Below are 14,667 nucleotides of genomic sequence, written 5' to 3'. Positions count from 1 at the left end.
TGAGCGGTATGCGTATCCTTATGCATGTCCTTATATTAAGGAGTAGCGGACAGGAATCGTGCCCTTCCCTGTCTGGCCGCTGGTTGTGTATTGTCTCCAGGGTTCCCACTAACACCTGTAGGATTAATGCTGCTGCTTCTTCCACCTGTGTCAGCACTGGGCAGGTGATCGCTGATGTCTGAGGGCAGCGTAGGTAGCTCCCATTGGATTGCTGGTCAGTCAAAAGCACAATGAGACGCTAATGACGCTGAAGACAGAACCATAAGTGACACAACATAATTCTTCTCCATTGCAATGGGTCTTCTTCTGCCATCATAAGATTTTTTCATCTTCCGCCATTACCAATATTATATTCAAGTACCCCCAACTGGTCTGCAGAGTACCCCCAGTGGTACTAGTACCCCAGGTTGGGAACCACTGACCTAGGGCCTGGCAGGTCTCAAGGGGCCTGTGAAGGGGCCCCACAAAATGCGCCCCTGGCAAAGCTTTACTAGAAGAGCACAGTGGATGTGGTGTACATCATGTCATAACATTATGTAGGGCTGCACACACACCGACGCTAACACATACAGCCACCCAGAACTGCCTCCTCTTCTCTTGCTGCTGCTGTGGGGCTCCGTGTCACAATATAGTGACTGCCCCAGGGAGAAGCAGTGGCGAGGAGGAGCTGACAAATGGAACCACCGCTGCCCGGAGCTTCCTCCGCAGGACCCGCTGCAGCCTAGCCTCCACGGTACCTGCTGCTGTCTGGTGCTACCTCCACACCTGGTGCTTCCTCCGTCTTGATGATGGGTGGTCCTGCTGCTGCCTTAGGTACCCTACCTATATTGTATGGGAGTAGCAAATAGGGTATTAGGGTTAGTTTAGGGGTTTGGGTTTTAGGTGGCCCCAAACTGTTCCCTTGCCAAGAGCCCTTTGAGGTCTAAATTCGGCTCTCTGTGTAAGCAAGCAGAAGCAAATCTGGAATCTCACCACATAACTGAGCCCAAGTACAGTAAGACATATAGCCACAATGTACTTCATTTAATATTTTTATTCTAAATGTTTCAATAAAAAACTTTTGGCCTAGGAGAGCCGTGAAAAATTTCTGATACTCTAGGTTGCCGTAATTCAAAAAGTTTGGGAACCCCTGAAATATAGTTCTACTATCTATAGAACAGTGTAATCACTCTTATCTGAATGATAGATCGCCCCTGTATTTTTCAACAGATACAAACAGTCAACATAAAAATGGTCAACATGTTTTTTTTAGTTTTCTGTACATGGTTTCCCAACATTTACTTTATTTACTATCTATGTAGATATCTTGGGAATCGTGACCTGTGCGAATGAAGGGGAGCGAGCCAACTTGCCCGAAGCGTGGCATGCAAAGTGAGCCCGTGATGGTACATGTCTGTACAGATTGTACCTGAATAATCTAACACTTAGAGAAAAATATAAATAATTATGTTTATTCATAAAAATAAATCCTTCAGCATAGCAGCGCTTGTCAGCTCCATCACTATCATTTCTGGAGGTCAGACACTTTCAAAAGCTGATTAAAAAGATTATACTAATTCCATTATTTATCATCTTCTCATTTTGAAAATGCGCCCTGGGAAATCTCTGCCAGTAAATGCAGGGACATCTTCTCATCTCCGTTCCCTTTTGTGTGAGCTTAAAAGATTCTTCTTAGGGCAGCGGGGCTTGCTGCTGGCAATGTTTGGCTCTGTGGGGGTGCAGTACTTCTACTGTCAGCTTTGATAGAATTTGCTGGGGTCTTACGCTAGCCATTAAGAAGCAATGGATAAAACTCACACAAATCTGTGGAAGCTTGGTACCGCGTGTATGCAAGCAGATTTTATTCATACTGAATATTTTCAAGTTGATAGAATTTTGAGTGTAGGACAGAACAATATATAACTAACATTTAAAAGTAAACCTAACGCTGAGAATATGACTACATTGGACACAATATTTCAGGTCATTTTATGCTAAATTAAAACCGCAGTATACCTTATATGACCTTAATGTTCATTCTAGCACCCTGCACCTTTCATAAACTGTGCAGGTCCTCACTTCTGCCTGGGGTGTCGCTGTCGGCTGTGGTGTCTTTATCACACTGTGGCCTGTCTCTCGATGCAGACCTGACTGTACTAGAAGCAACAAAGTAGATAGCAACACCCCAGGCAGGAAAGAGGAACTGCATGGAGTTTGAAAGGGGAAGGGTGCTAGAATGAACATTAACCCTTTCAGGTCCAACGTCTAGTCAGGCTCAATGGCCTTAGCGCTCATAGCAGATCCAATGGTGAGCCACTTTAAAATAAGAACATTAACATTGTTCAACATTTAATGAAGACCATTGTTGAATAATAATAAAAAAATACAATTAATTTAACCAGACTGAATTGCAAAAAAAAAAACTGGACTGCAAAGGGTTAAACCAGGTTCAGTGGCGGAACTCTGGGAGGCAAAGGGATCATTGTTGTGACCAGGAGCCACCACTGAGGCTCTGTCACTTACCCAGTTGATCTCATTAGATAATTATTGCCCATTATTACTGTGCATATTATGAAATGAGGTTGGCATATGCAATTGCATAACTTTTTCATGTTGGATGGTAGGTCCATGCTGCTAGCAGGTTCAGTGTGGCACTGTGTTGGTATTTTTTGGGGAGGGGCACACCTAGGCAACTCAGTGAATGTAACCTGGACCATACTCTGTCAGTCTTTCCAAAGCCCCCTTTTTTGTCAATGTACAATGTTGCTATTTGCTACCTCTTACAAATTATCAATAACTGCCAATCATTCTGCTTACAAATCCACACTATAGGCTTAAATCCAATTTGTATTCACGCAGCTGAGCGATTATCGGAATGCTACACATGCACCGCCATCGCACTGCACACTTGCAAAGGTATGTTTACTATTCCGTTCACCGTGAGTGAGTGACAGTCAAAAACTCTTTGGGGGTGGTAATGGGTAGTTGCTGTAAAAATGCAGGTGTACCTTGCAAAAAACATGATGCCAGTGTTGCAGCAGTGCGGACATTCTGCGAGACCATAGACTCATTTGGGAGGGGGTGATGTTCCACGGATTTGCACTAATGTTGTGATTATGCACTCTGATGCTAAGATTTTGCGATGACCGATCCCTCTAGTACAGGGGTGGCCAACCAATCAGAAGCATTGAGCCAAAAAATATGTTATGGTAAGACAAAGAGCCGATACCATGTAGAAAATGGGCGTGGCCTAGCTGGCACAAGGCCATACCCCATTTTTGTGTCTTTGAAATTACATTTGTAGGAGCATGACCTTGAGTCAAACCAGTTTTTTGTTACACAAGCACATTGAAAATACACAATTACGTAATCTTCCCAATAAAATGAAAAACTTTATTACCTTTTCTCATTGCTGTAATTTTTTTTAGTGGGACATTTGACAATCCCTGTTTTCAGTAATTTTTTACAATTCTGGCTTCTATGTGAAGCTACTTGCAGTAATCCTTGCAGAACAGATCAATGTTTGATTTCACTTATTTTAGTGTTAAAAAAAGGACTCACAAAGTTAAGCAGACAGCCTCCACACCCCATTTGCAGCCGCATACCTCTTCTGCAGTCTGGCCACCGCAACCTCTCTGCCTCCCAGTCACCGCACACAGCCTCTCAACCCTTGTGGTCTCTGTTCCCTCTACCTAATGCTGGGTATAGCATGCTCCTCCCACGACGTGATGTCATAACATCACATCGAGCACACATAAATGTAGCATCAGAAGAGGCAAGCAGCAGTGCCACTGCTGCAGGAGCCACATTTCATTAAGCAAAGATCCACATGTGGCTCAAGAGCCACAGGTTGGCCACCCCTGCTCTAGTACATCGCGCCATATGCGCATTGAGACTAATGAGCAGCAAAAACCATCAGCGTTGCCTTCACCACTGAATCAGGTCCGCAGTCTGGCTGTTATTTTTCAGGAAATCCCAGCCAATGGAAAACAAATAATTAAGTTATTAATATTACTGATATAATACAGTTAATTTGGTCATATTAGGTATGAAACATTCCAGTTATGTATTAGGTGAAGTTAAGATACAGCATATATTTCTATTAAGTTTTACCTTGCTACAGATTGCGATCTCCCTAACAGAACAGGTGTTAAGGATATCGGCACTTGAGAACTGATGCCTTAATTAGTACAAGGGCATTATGGTGCTCATGCTGGGTTGGGTATCTTCCAAAAGAGCTCACGTTGTTGCTACAGACATGTGGCCGGCGTGGCATGCCTTACCTACCTGCTAAGCAGCTTCTTACGCCATCTGGCAACAGACACAGATGTACCTGGAACACGACAGCTGGTCTGTCTTACGCTGATGGAGGAAATGCTTAAAAATCTGTACGCAGTCTAAAAGCAACTTCTAGATTCCAACATTACATGGGGGATATAAATGGAAAATGGTACAGGAGAAAAATATAAAATGTGTCATCTGTTTGTCACAGAGGTTAGCATGCTGATTTATTGTAGGGATATAATGCAGTGATATTAGTGCAGTGATCTAGTGTAGGCGTGGTAGAGTAACATAGAAACATAGGGCCTTATTCAGATTGCATCGGTACTGCGCGCATTCGCACGCAGTACCGATGTTGTGCGTCTGCGCATGTGCAGGCGCATGGTGCGTGCACCCACGGCGACCTTTCGGGTCGCCGGGTGCACGCACCCATGGCAGCGAGGGGGGGGGGGCGGAGATGGGCGGGGAGCGCCGGGCTGCCCCATTACCATATGGAAGCGTTCCATGGGCATTTCCATGAGAACGCTGGGCGTTCTCATGGTAATGAGGCAGTGACGCGGGTGTGTGGGCCGGGTAGCTGACATCACCGGATTTCAGCTGCCCGCCCATATCACGCCAGCGTGCACGCATATATACGCAACTGAAAAGTCACTTATATATGCGTGCACGCTAAACATCATTCGATGGTCGGTGACCATCGAACGATGTGGGCGGACACCCCAGCAAAGAGAATGGATGTTTATGCAAAACATCCATTCGCTGCTGTGCGGGCGAAGCCGCACTTTGCTGCAGCGGCGGGGCGGCGGGGGGGGGGGGGGGGGGGCGTGCGTTCGCCGGGCGGGGTTTGGTGGACTCGCAGCCTTGCGAATCAACCTGAATAACCCCCATAGTGAGAGATTTGGGAAGAAATCTCCAGTTTTTTTTTTTTGCAGTGATTTTGATTTTGCAGTGTAAATGATTGGCACTTTAAAAAAAACTGGAGATTTCTTACCAAATCTCTCACTTTCTGAATCTCTCATCCTATTACATTTCACCCATAGACTTTGACGGCAGATAAGGATCATTTGGCCCATCTATTCTGCCCCTTTTTTAAACATGTTACCTAAAACCATATTTGATCCTTATTTCTTTGTAAGGATATCAATATGCCTATCCCAAGCATGTTTAAATTGTACTAGTGTATTTGCCTCTACCACCTCTGATGGGAGGCTATTCCACTTATCCACTACTCTTTCTGTGAAGTAATTCTTCCTCAAATTTCCCCTGAATCCTCCTCCCTCTAGTTCCAATGCATGTCCTCGTGTTCTGTTGCTCCTCTTCCTGTGAAGAATTGTCTCCCACCTGTACCTTGTAAAAACTATGAGGAGATATGGCAGTAATATATGGGTTCATGTATCAGGCAATAAACATAGCGGAGAAGTTGCCCATATCAATCAATCAGTATTTACCGATCATTTTTATAGAGTGCTTGATAAATGCTTTCTTAAAGATGATTGGTTGCTATGGGCAGCACTATAAAGTGTCTGTTTTTTATCACCGGCCAATCAGCTCCCACCTGTGAAGTTACAGGCTTGGTTTGAAAAATGACAGGTAGGAGCTGATTGGCCAGTGATAAAAACCAGAGACTTTATCACTTCACGAGCTCATGGTTGCAAGTAAGGGGGTATGGCGTGGTACGGAGTACCTGTAAGAAATATGTTGCAGGTACGCAGTACCACTTACCCCTGATCCACTGTCATTTCTATTTTCATTTTAAGTCTAAATATAATGCATCCGCAGCCCGCCCACCCAGCATTTTGATTGGTGCTGTATGCAGCTACCGGCTACTGCTGATTTAGCCTGTCACACTGACAGGCATCAGCAGCGCCGACAGCATGAAGAGCAGGCTCCACTATTGTAAGCACAATCTGCCTGGCTCTCCCCCAAGCAAAAGCCAACCCACCCCCAGTCATTCCCTGTTTCTCATTCCCTGTCTCCTGTGTCCACGCCTCTATTGTCATTTAGTCACTCCTCTAGCTTTGTGTGACCACGCCCCCTGATGACAAATGACCATGCCCATTTTTGGTGGAGGCTATCAGTACCACCAAGAAAAAAATTCTACTTGCACCACTGACCGAGCTTAATAAATCTACCCCCCAGTTCCTGATGATGTCATATTTATTTAGAGGTTCAGGAACTGAGGTGTAGATTTATTAAGCTCGGTGATGTGATAAAGTGTCTGGTCTTTATCACCGGCCAATGAACTCCTACCTGTCATTTTTCAAACCAAGCCTGTAACTTCACAGTTAGAAGCTGATTGGCCAGTAATAAAAACCAGACACTTTATCACTTCACTGAGCTTAATAAATCTGCCCCTGTGTTCCTGCTGGTTCCTACTGAAAAATAGCACTGGCTATGGGCATCCTCTCCACTGTTCCACTTCTCCACTCTTTTTCCTCCTTGGTACATCACCCCGAGTGCTCCACCGCACACCCTGCCTGCCTGGGAGATTTTCTCGGCAGTGCTGACCACACCCCCTGTAGTGGCATGCAGGTAATGCAGGTTGTGCTGTGGAAGTGGTAATGGGCCTCACAGTCAGGGCCAGATTATCAATTGGGTGGATGGAGCTGCAGCTCCAGGCTTTCACATAAAAATAGGCCTACCATCATGACAGCATTATAATCACCAGACAGACACGGTTGGCCATAAATAGGATAAAAAGTGCATTCTTGTTTTACACATATATGCACATTTTGTACATTTAGGGACTCATTTTATCTCAGCTCCCATGCCTCTCCAAGCTACTTGAGAGACTTGCCTACACTCGCCTCACACACTTTCTTATTTCCTACAACCTGTTGGACCCACTTCAGTCAGGCTTTCGCTCTCAACACTCAACACATACAAATTTACAAACAATCACTAACCTCAACACTCAACACATACAAATTTACAAACAATCACTAACCTTTTTTATCCTGAAGTGAACCTCCGTTTTCCCGCGCTGGACCTCCGAGACTTCCGCATCCGCCCACAGCTGTGACGCCTGTCGCGTGCGTCGCTGGGTTGGTTGCCAGGGAGACGCATCACATCGCGTCATTCTCCTCTTCGCCCGGCTCCAATCTCCACCTCTAGCACTTACTTCCGCCCAATGCGAAGCGTCATCGATTGCCTGGGTGACGCTGCTCACGTTTCCCATCTCCTGTACGTCACACGGCTACAACTCCGCCTCCAGCATGTGCGTGCATACACATTGTTGGTTGTCTGGGTTGCCATGGAGATCCAGCCGCTGGTTTCTGGAGGGAGATATATACAGTGCATTACATCTACAGTGTTAATTTCTTGGTGCATTATTCATTATTAAAACGTGCTGATTTTTAAAGAGCCTAAGCTGAAAGCCCAGGCACATAAGGGTATACAGTAAATAAATTTCATATACCATATCATAAAGTGCATGAATATAGTGCAGTAATTAACCAAAATTTTTTTTTTTTTAAATTATTAAAATGTTCATGAATGAGAACCATGATAAGACATGTTAACATAACTCATTATTATAAGACTATGTTATTGATGACAGGTACCTTAACTCATTTTACTGTAATGTACACTAAAAAGAGAGTTTATATATTATAAGCAAACATTAAGATTCAAGTGCTCATTTAGGGCCTTATTCTGGTTGGAGCGGCCGGGCCGTACGCGGACGTCCCAGTGTTTTTATGATCTGCGCATGCGTACATTCGCTAATGCGCAGGCGCGAACACTCCACAACGCTTACGGACGTGTCTCTACGTGCGAAAAAACCTATATGCGAGTGTACGGGCATTGGGGGCGGCATAGGGGCGTGATGAGGGGAGCGGCCGAAATAATGAGGGAAAATGGGCGTAAATATGGGCGTACACGGGGGTGTGCACCAAAAATGAGCGGTGCTACTACCGCACGATCGCCTACAGCACCGTTCATTTCGGACACAAAACAGGCGGCCGCCAACCGCCATCTCAAACCACCCCTACAGATACCGCATGCCAGCGTGCGCCTGGGTTTGCTAATTTACGCTGCTTACTACCAAACACATACACCTGAATGTAATAACCAATGCTGCAGTCTATTAAGTCCAAACCATGATTTCACTACCTGCAAGCCACACACAGCACTCAAACACATTGGAAGCTTATCTTTCCATACTTCTCTACATTTAAAGGTTTGTTTAATTTAAGGTAAGAATCTTTTTAAGACCTGCTTATATATGCTAAGGTAGGTATTTGTTAAACAGTTAGACACATTCACTACGTGCTTTCATAGACTTTACACAGTAGCACACTCAATCTACAAAAGTCGACATGTGTCAACGTGTTCACTCTAATACAAACATAGGTTTTGTATTTATGATACAATAACATAAACCGGTACTCTTTACCTAGCACGGCGCCCGCGATTACAATCGCGGGCGTCGGGGGTAAAAAATCGCGGGCATCGCGGGTAAATCAAAAACGGGTGCGACGCGATGCCCGCGATTTTCCCATAGGGATCAATGTTAAAAGTCAGATTGGTCGCGATTTTAGCGTTAATTGGCTCAATGCCCGCGATTTTTACATAGGAATCAATGTTAAATGGGCCACAGAGCCCTAATAGTCCCCCTGAAGTGTGAAATGGCCCCCACAATTTTTAACGCCACCCCACGATCAACGTGAACCCGAAGCGTGGCGAGCGCAGCGAGCCCGCGAGGGGCGGCGGTACGCGTCCTCCGACCTTTTCATACCCCCACTATCCACGTCGGCGTGGAGTTGAGAATAGAATAGTGTGGCGAGCGCAGCGAGCCACCGAGCCCGAAGCGTGGCGAGCGCAGCGAGCCCCGCGAGGGGACGCGGATATCTTCACAGTTATACGCGTCCCCTCACGGGCTTCACAGGTGTCCGTGGCGACGCGGACACCTGTGAAGCCCGCGAGGGGACGCGTTTACCTGTGAAGGTATCCGCGTCCCCTCGCGGGGCTCGCTGCGCTCGCCACGCTTCGGGCTCGGTGGCTCGCTGCGCTCGCCACACTATTCTATTCTCAACTCCACGCCGACGTGGATAGTGGGGGTATGAAAAGGTCGGAGGACGCGTACCGCCGCCCCTCGCGGGCTCGCTGCGCTCGCCACGCTTCGGGTTCACGTTGATCGTGGGGTGGCGTTAAAAATTGTGGGGGCCATTTCACACTTCACACTTCAGGGGGACTATTAGGGCTCTGTGGCCCATTTAACATTGATTCCTATGTAAAAATCGCGGGCATTGAGCCACACTATTCTATTCTCAACTCCACGCCGACGTGGATAGTGGGGGTATGAAAAGGTCGGAGGACGCGTACCGCCGCCCCTCGCGGGCTCGCTGCGCTCGCCACGCTTCGGGTTCACGTTGATCGTGGGGTGGCGTTAAAAATTGTGGGGGCCATTTCACACTTCAGGGGGACTATTAGGGCTCTGTGGCCCATTTAACATTGATTCCTATGTAAAAATCGCGGGCATTGAGCCAATTAACGCTAAAATCGCGACCAATCTGACTTTTAACATTGATCCCTATGGGAAAATCGCGGGCATCGCGGGCATCGCATCGCACCCGTTTTTTAGTGCATGCGATGGTCGCGATGGTCGCGATGGGCGCCGTGCTAGGTAAAGAGTACCCATAAACCACATCTAACACCTACAAAGGATGTTTCAGCAATGTTTTAAGCCCATGCCCACTATTTTGCACATTAATTAATTCAATCAATTAATTAATTTTCATAATTATAGTTGAAAGGCAAGATTTGCAGGTCCATATATGTGAAGGGTATGTCAGCGTACACGGACGTACGCTCACTCTCACGAGCGGTGACATAAGCTGACTTTTCTATTGAAAACTATAGGGACCCGTCCGTGCAAGCTGGCGTACGCTCAGATAGCCGCAAGAAGTCGGTGGGAAGACGGACGAGAGACGTCCGTAAACGGTGGTGTACGCTCAATTGTACGCCAGTTGTCGGAGTGTAAGGGCTGGCCCGTCCGTGTACGTTGGCGTACGCACATTTGTACGCCACTCCCCTTCGACGTTGTTTCTGACCGTACGTATGCGGCTGAGTTGTGGGTGGACTTAACCCCAACAGCCGCGTGCGGATAGCGTACGTTATTAGCGAACGTACGCATGTTTGGCCGCTCCGATCAGAATAAGGCCCTTAGTCCTTTGGGTCTGACTGTATCCAATAGGTGGATCCATTTGGATTCCAACCTCAGCAACCTTTTATTTCTATCACCTCCTCTGTTGTCATCTACTATGTGATCAATGATCATATGTTTGAATGTAGCCATTGAATGTCTGGCTTCTGCATAGTGTCTGGCTACCGGCTGTTCGGATGTTTTACCACCCAATGCAGACCGGGTCGACATCCTATGCATCGCCATTCTTTCTTTAAAGGAACGTTTTGTCTTCCCCACGTAACAAAGGCCACATGGGCACTTAATTAGATATATAACATGGGTACTGCTACATGTCAAGGGATATTTTATTTCATATTTTCTCCCAGTGTGAGGGTGATTAAAAAATTGACCCACTATCATATGGCCACAGGTAGTACATCCTAAACAGGTATAACAACCACTTTTCCTCTTCTGTACTCCTCTTAATTATTGTAATTGCTCCGTCACATCAGATTTAACCAACCAGTCCTTTATACTCTTCCCTCTTTTGTAGCAGGGCATAACTCTGCTGTTTTTCAGACTTTTTAGTTTCTTCTCTTGCTGTATTATGGGCCATAACTCTTTGGTATAATGTTGAATATCATTGTGTGCTAGGTTAAATTTTTGAACCCATCTCACTACATTCTCTGTTTTTTTGGGGGGTTTAGCCCGTAAGGTCTCAGCTCTAGTCACACCTTCTGCTTTAGCCCTGGCTTTTCTCACAGCTTGGGGTTTATAACCTCTCTCTTCAAATTTGCGTTTCATCGTGTCAAGACTCTCACCAAGATCTGCCACATCACTGGTGATCCTCCTGACACGCAGAAACTGCGAGTAAGGAAGACTGTTGATGGTTGTCCTTGGGTGACAGCTGTCTGCCCTAAGGATTGTATTCCTGTCTGTCGGTTTTACAAACACATTAGTCTTGATTTTTTTATCAATTACTGTGATGTTTACGTCCAGGAATGTCACAGTTTCTAAGCTTAAAGAATATGTAAATTTGATGGTACTATCTTTCTTGTTGATATTATCCATGAGTATTATGAATTCTTCATAAGTACCCCTCCAAAAGAGTATAACGTCATCGATAAATCTCTTGTAGAAGAGTATTTTATCTCTGACGTCTCTTGTGAAGAAAAAAGCTCTTTCTGTGACATCCATAAATGCGTTTGCATATGTCGGAGCTACATGTGATCCCATAGCTACTCCTGATCTCTGCAGGTAGTAGCTACCGTCATAGTAGAAATAATTACGGTGCAGTACAAGGTACAATAGTTTCATAAAAAAATCAAGTTCAGGGCCTTCATACCTGGGGTTACCACTCAAAAGAGACCTGATAGCAGTCAATCCCTCCATATGAGGTATGTTTGTGTACAGGCTGGAGATATCCAAAGTACACAGCCAGGTGTTTTCTGGTATATCTCCAAGCTCCTGTAGGAGCACTAATAACTGTGTGGTATCCTTAAGATATGTTCCTCCAGCCTGTACACAAGGTTGCAAGTAAAAATCACAGTATTTAGAGACATTATCAAATAGAGACTCTCTGGCGGAAATTATAGGTCTCCCCGGTGGATCCACCATGCTTTTGTGGATCTTGGGGAGACAGTACAAAGTCGGGACCCTCGGAGAATCCACCATGAGGTATAACTTGGTGTCTTTATCGATGGTTCCTTTTGCTGCTGCATTCTCTAAGACTGCATCAACCTCCAATTTGAAATTGTTGGTGGGATCTTTACTTAATTTTTCATAAGTGTCTACAGATGCTAGTTGCCTGTAAACCTCTGCACTGTATTTTTCAGTGTCCATGGCAACTATCCCCCCCCCTTTGTCCGCAGCTCTGTATACTACGTCTTGGTAGCGGCTCATATTCTTCAGTGCTGCCCATTCATCCTTGGTCATGTTGTTTTGGTGGGGCTCAGAGTCTTTTTGTTTAACTGCTACTTGTACATCCAAGGCTTTCATAAAGCTGAGTATGGCCGTATTTTTTGTGTGGGGGTCAAAATTTGATTTTCTTTTAAATCTGGATCCACTATCCACTTCCTTCAATCCGGGTTGAGCTTGGTCAAAATATTCTTTCATTTTTAATTGTCAGGCATGAAGCCAGTTGTGTTCGTTTGAAAATTCTTTCTGATTGATTGAGCTAAGACCGTGGAGTGCCGGTAAGAAACGCCCTGCTATATATATATATATATATATATATATATATATATATATAGCAGAGGTCGAAGAAAACAACAGCGGCACTCAAGCGGGAACTTTTCAAAATATATTTGTCACAGCAAACGGTCCTATGTTTCGGGGATTACACGCCCCTTTGTCAAGGTGAAAAAAACAATACCATATTGTTTTTTTCACCTTGACAAAGGGGCGTGTTATCCCCGAAACGTAGGACCGTTTGCTGTGATATATATATATATATATTTTTTTTTTAAAATGAGCACTACTTCTGTGCAAAGTCTTACATGGTAGTGTGATTCCCTCTAGTTGGGAAATTATGCACAGAATACTGTTACATTTCCATTTTCAGTGAAGAAGAAGTATAAGGTCATGGTCTGAGTCAGCAGTGTCCTGCCAGCGGAGAGGAGAATGCTGAGGCTGGTCTTTGAAGGTAACACAGACATCAGCCAGAAAATGTTCAAAGTGCAGACACCTGCAGAAAGGGGGGTGGATATAAATTTATGATAAACATATGAGAAATACACAAGATTCATACATAACAAGATTAGCAAGAAATTGCCTACTCCTTAAGATTCAGAGGATAAGAGGAGACTTCAGAGGCGACTTCCTCCTTTGTCCTTGAGGTTGTTTAAGTGTACATGGGAATGAGTAGCTGAAATGGGCTTTAATGCAGTTAAAAAATTAGCAGTACAAATGTCTTACCCAGAAATAGATATCAGGGGAACATGGTTATTTACATTATTTATACAAATATATTTGACATTTGTAAATTCCTAATCTGTAGAAACTGGCAGGGGCATAGTACATCACAAGGATGCTACAGAAAGGACCAACTCCCTCATGGTCTAAAACCTGAGACTGTAGCAGGGTTGGCCAGACCGGTCCTCGAGATCTACCAATAGTTAATGTTTCCAAATCACTTAGCTGGTGCACAGGTGAAGGAATTACTAACTGTCACATTTTCAAACCTGCTGCATTCATTCCTAACCAACACATTCTGCCTACATGAACTGCTAGTAGATCTCAAGTACTGGTTTGGCCACCCAGTATCCGGTCATTAGGTCAACAGTGTCTAGATCAGGCATGTCCAAACTATTACCCTCCAGCTGTTGTGAAACTACAAGTCCCATCATGCATTGCCACAGTTTTGCTATTAGGGAATGCTAAAACTATGGCAAGGCATGCTGGGATGTGTAGTTTCACAACAGCTGGAGGGCCACAGTTTGGACATGACTGGTCTAGATTGACAGTAAAAAGGTCAACCACTATTGGTCGACAGGCAGAAGGTCCACACATGAAAAAGGTCGACATGGTCAAAAGGTTGATACAATCAAAAGGTCTACATTACAAATGTCGACTTGTGTTTTTCATGATTTTTATTTTAAAGTGACTTGTTCATCCAAGTGGGCAAAGACTTTGATTATAATAGTGTGCCCGAAACCTGGCGGGCAAACGCGTTACACTGACATGGTGCCCATTTCGACCTATGAAAAACTCTTTTTTCATGTCTCAACCTTCCGCCAGTCGACCAACCTTTTGAATGTTGACCTAGACACTGTTGATCTAAAAATCCATAACCTGGCCACCCCTGGTCTATTCGGTGTTTCTATACTGAGCAATCCAGAAAGGACAGAGTTAAAAGGTTAACCTTATGAGGAATGCAATGCTAAAGGGTGCATGGCCAATCTGCAGGATGTATCACTCATGATTATAGGGTATTGTGTTCAGAGTCAGGCTGCAGGGTGAGCTGTAATCCACAATAGGATTAGATGTGGGAATATAATGTATGAACCTTATCTATTGCCTTCCTTTCAATCAGTTATTTCATCACTGAAGAAGGGTGGGGTAGAGGGACCCAAGGCTGGTTGCCGGGCTCACTGTGTCGCTGTTTGGGGGTTCCATAAACGAGGTTGTATATGGAACCCCCAAACAGCGGCACAGTGGCCCCGGCAACCAGCCTTGGGTCCCTCTACTCCACCCTTCTTCAGTGATGAAATAACTGATTGCATGGAAGGCAAAAGATAAGGTTCATACATTATATTCCCACATCTAATCCTATCCTAATG

The sequence above is a fragment of the Crinia signifera genome, chromosome 4 (assembly GCF_055691185.1).
Source record: "Crinia signifera chromosome 4, ASM5569118v1, whole genome shotgun sequence".
Lineage (NCBI taxonomy): Eukaryota > Metazoa > Chordata > Amphibia > Anura > Myobatrachidae > Crinia > Crinia signifera.
The sequence above is the reverse complement of the archived record's forward strand: the minus strand, read 5'-3'. Positions refer to the sequence as shown.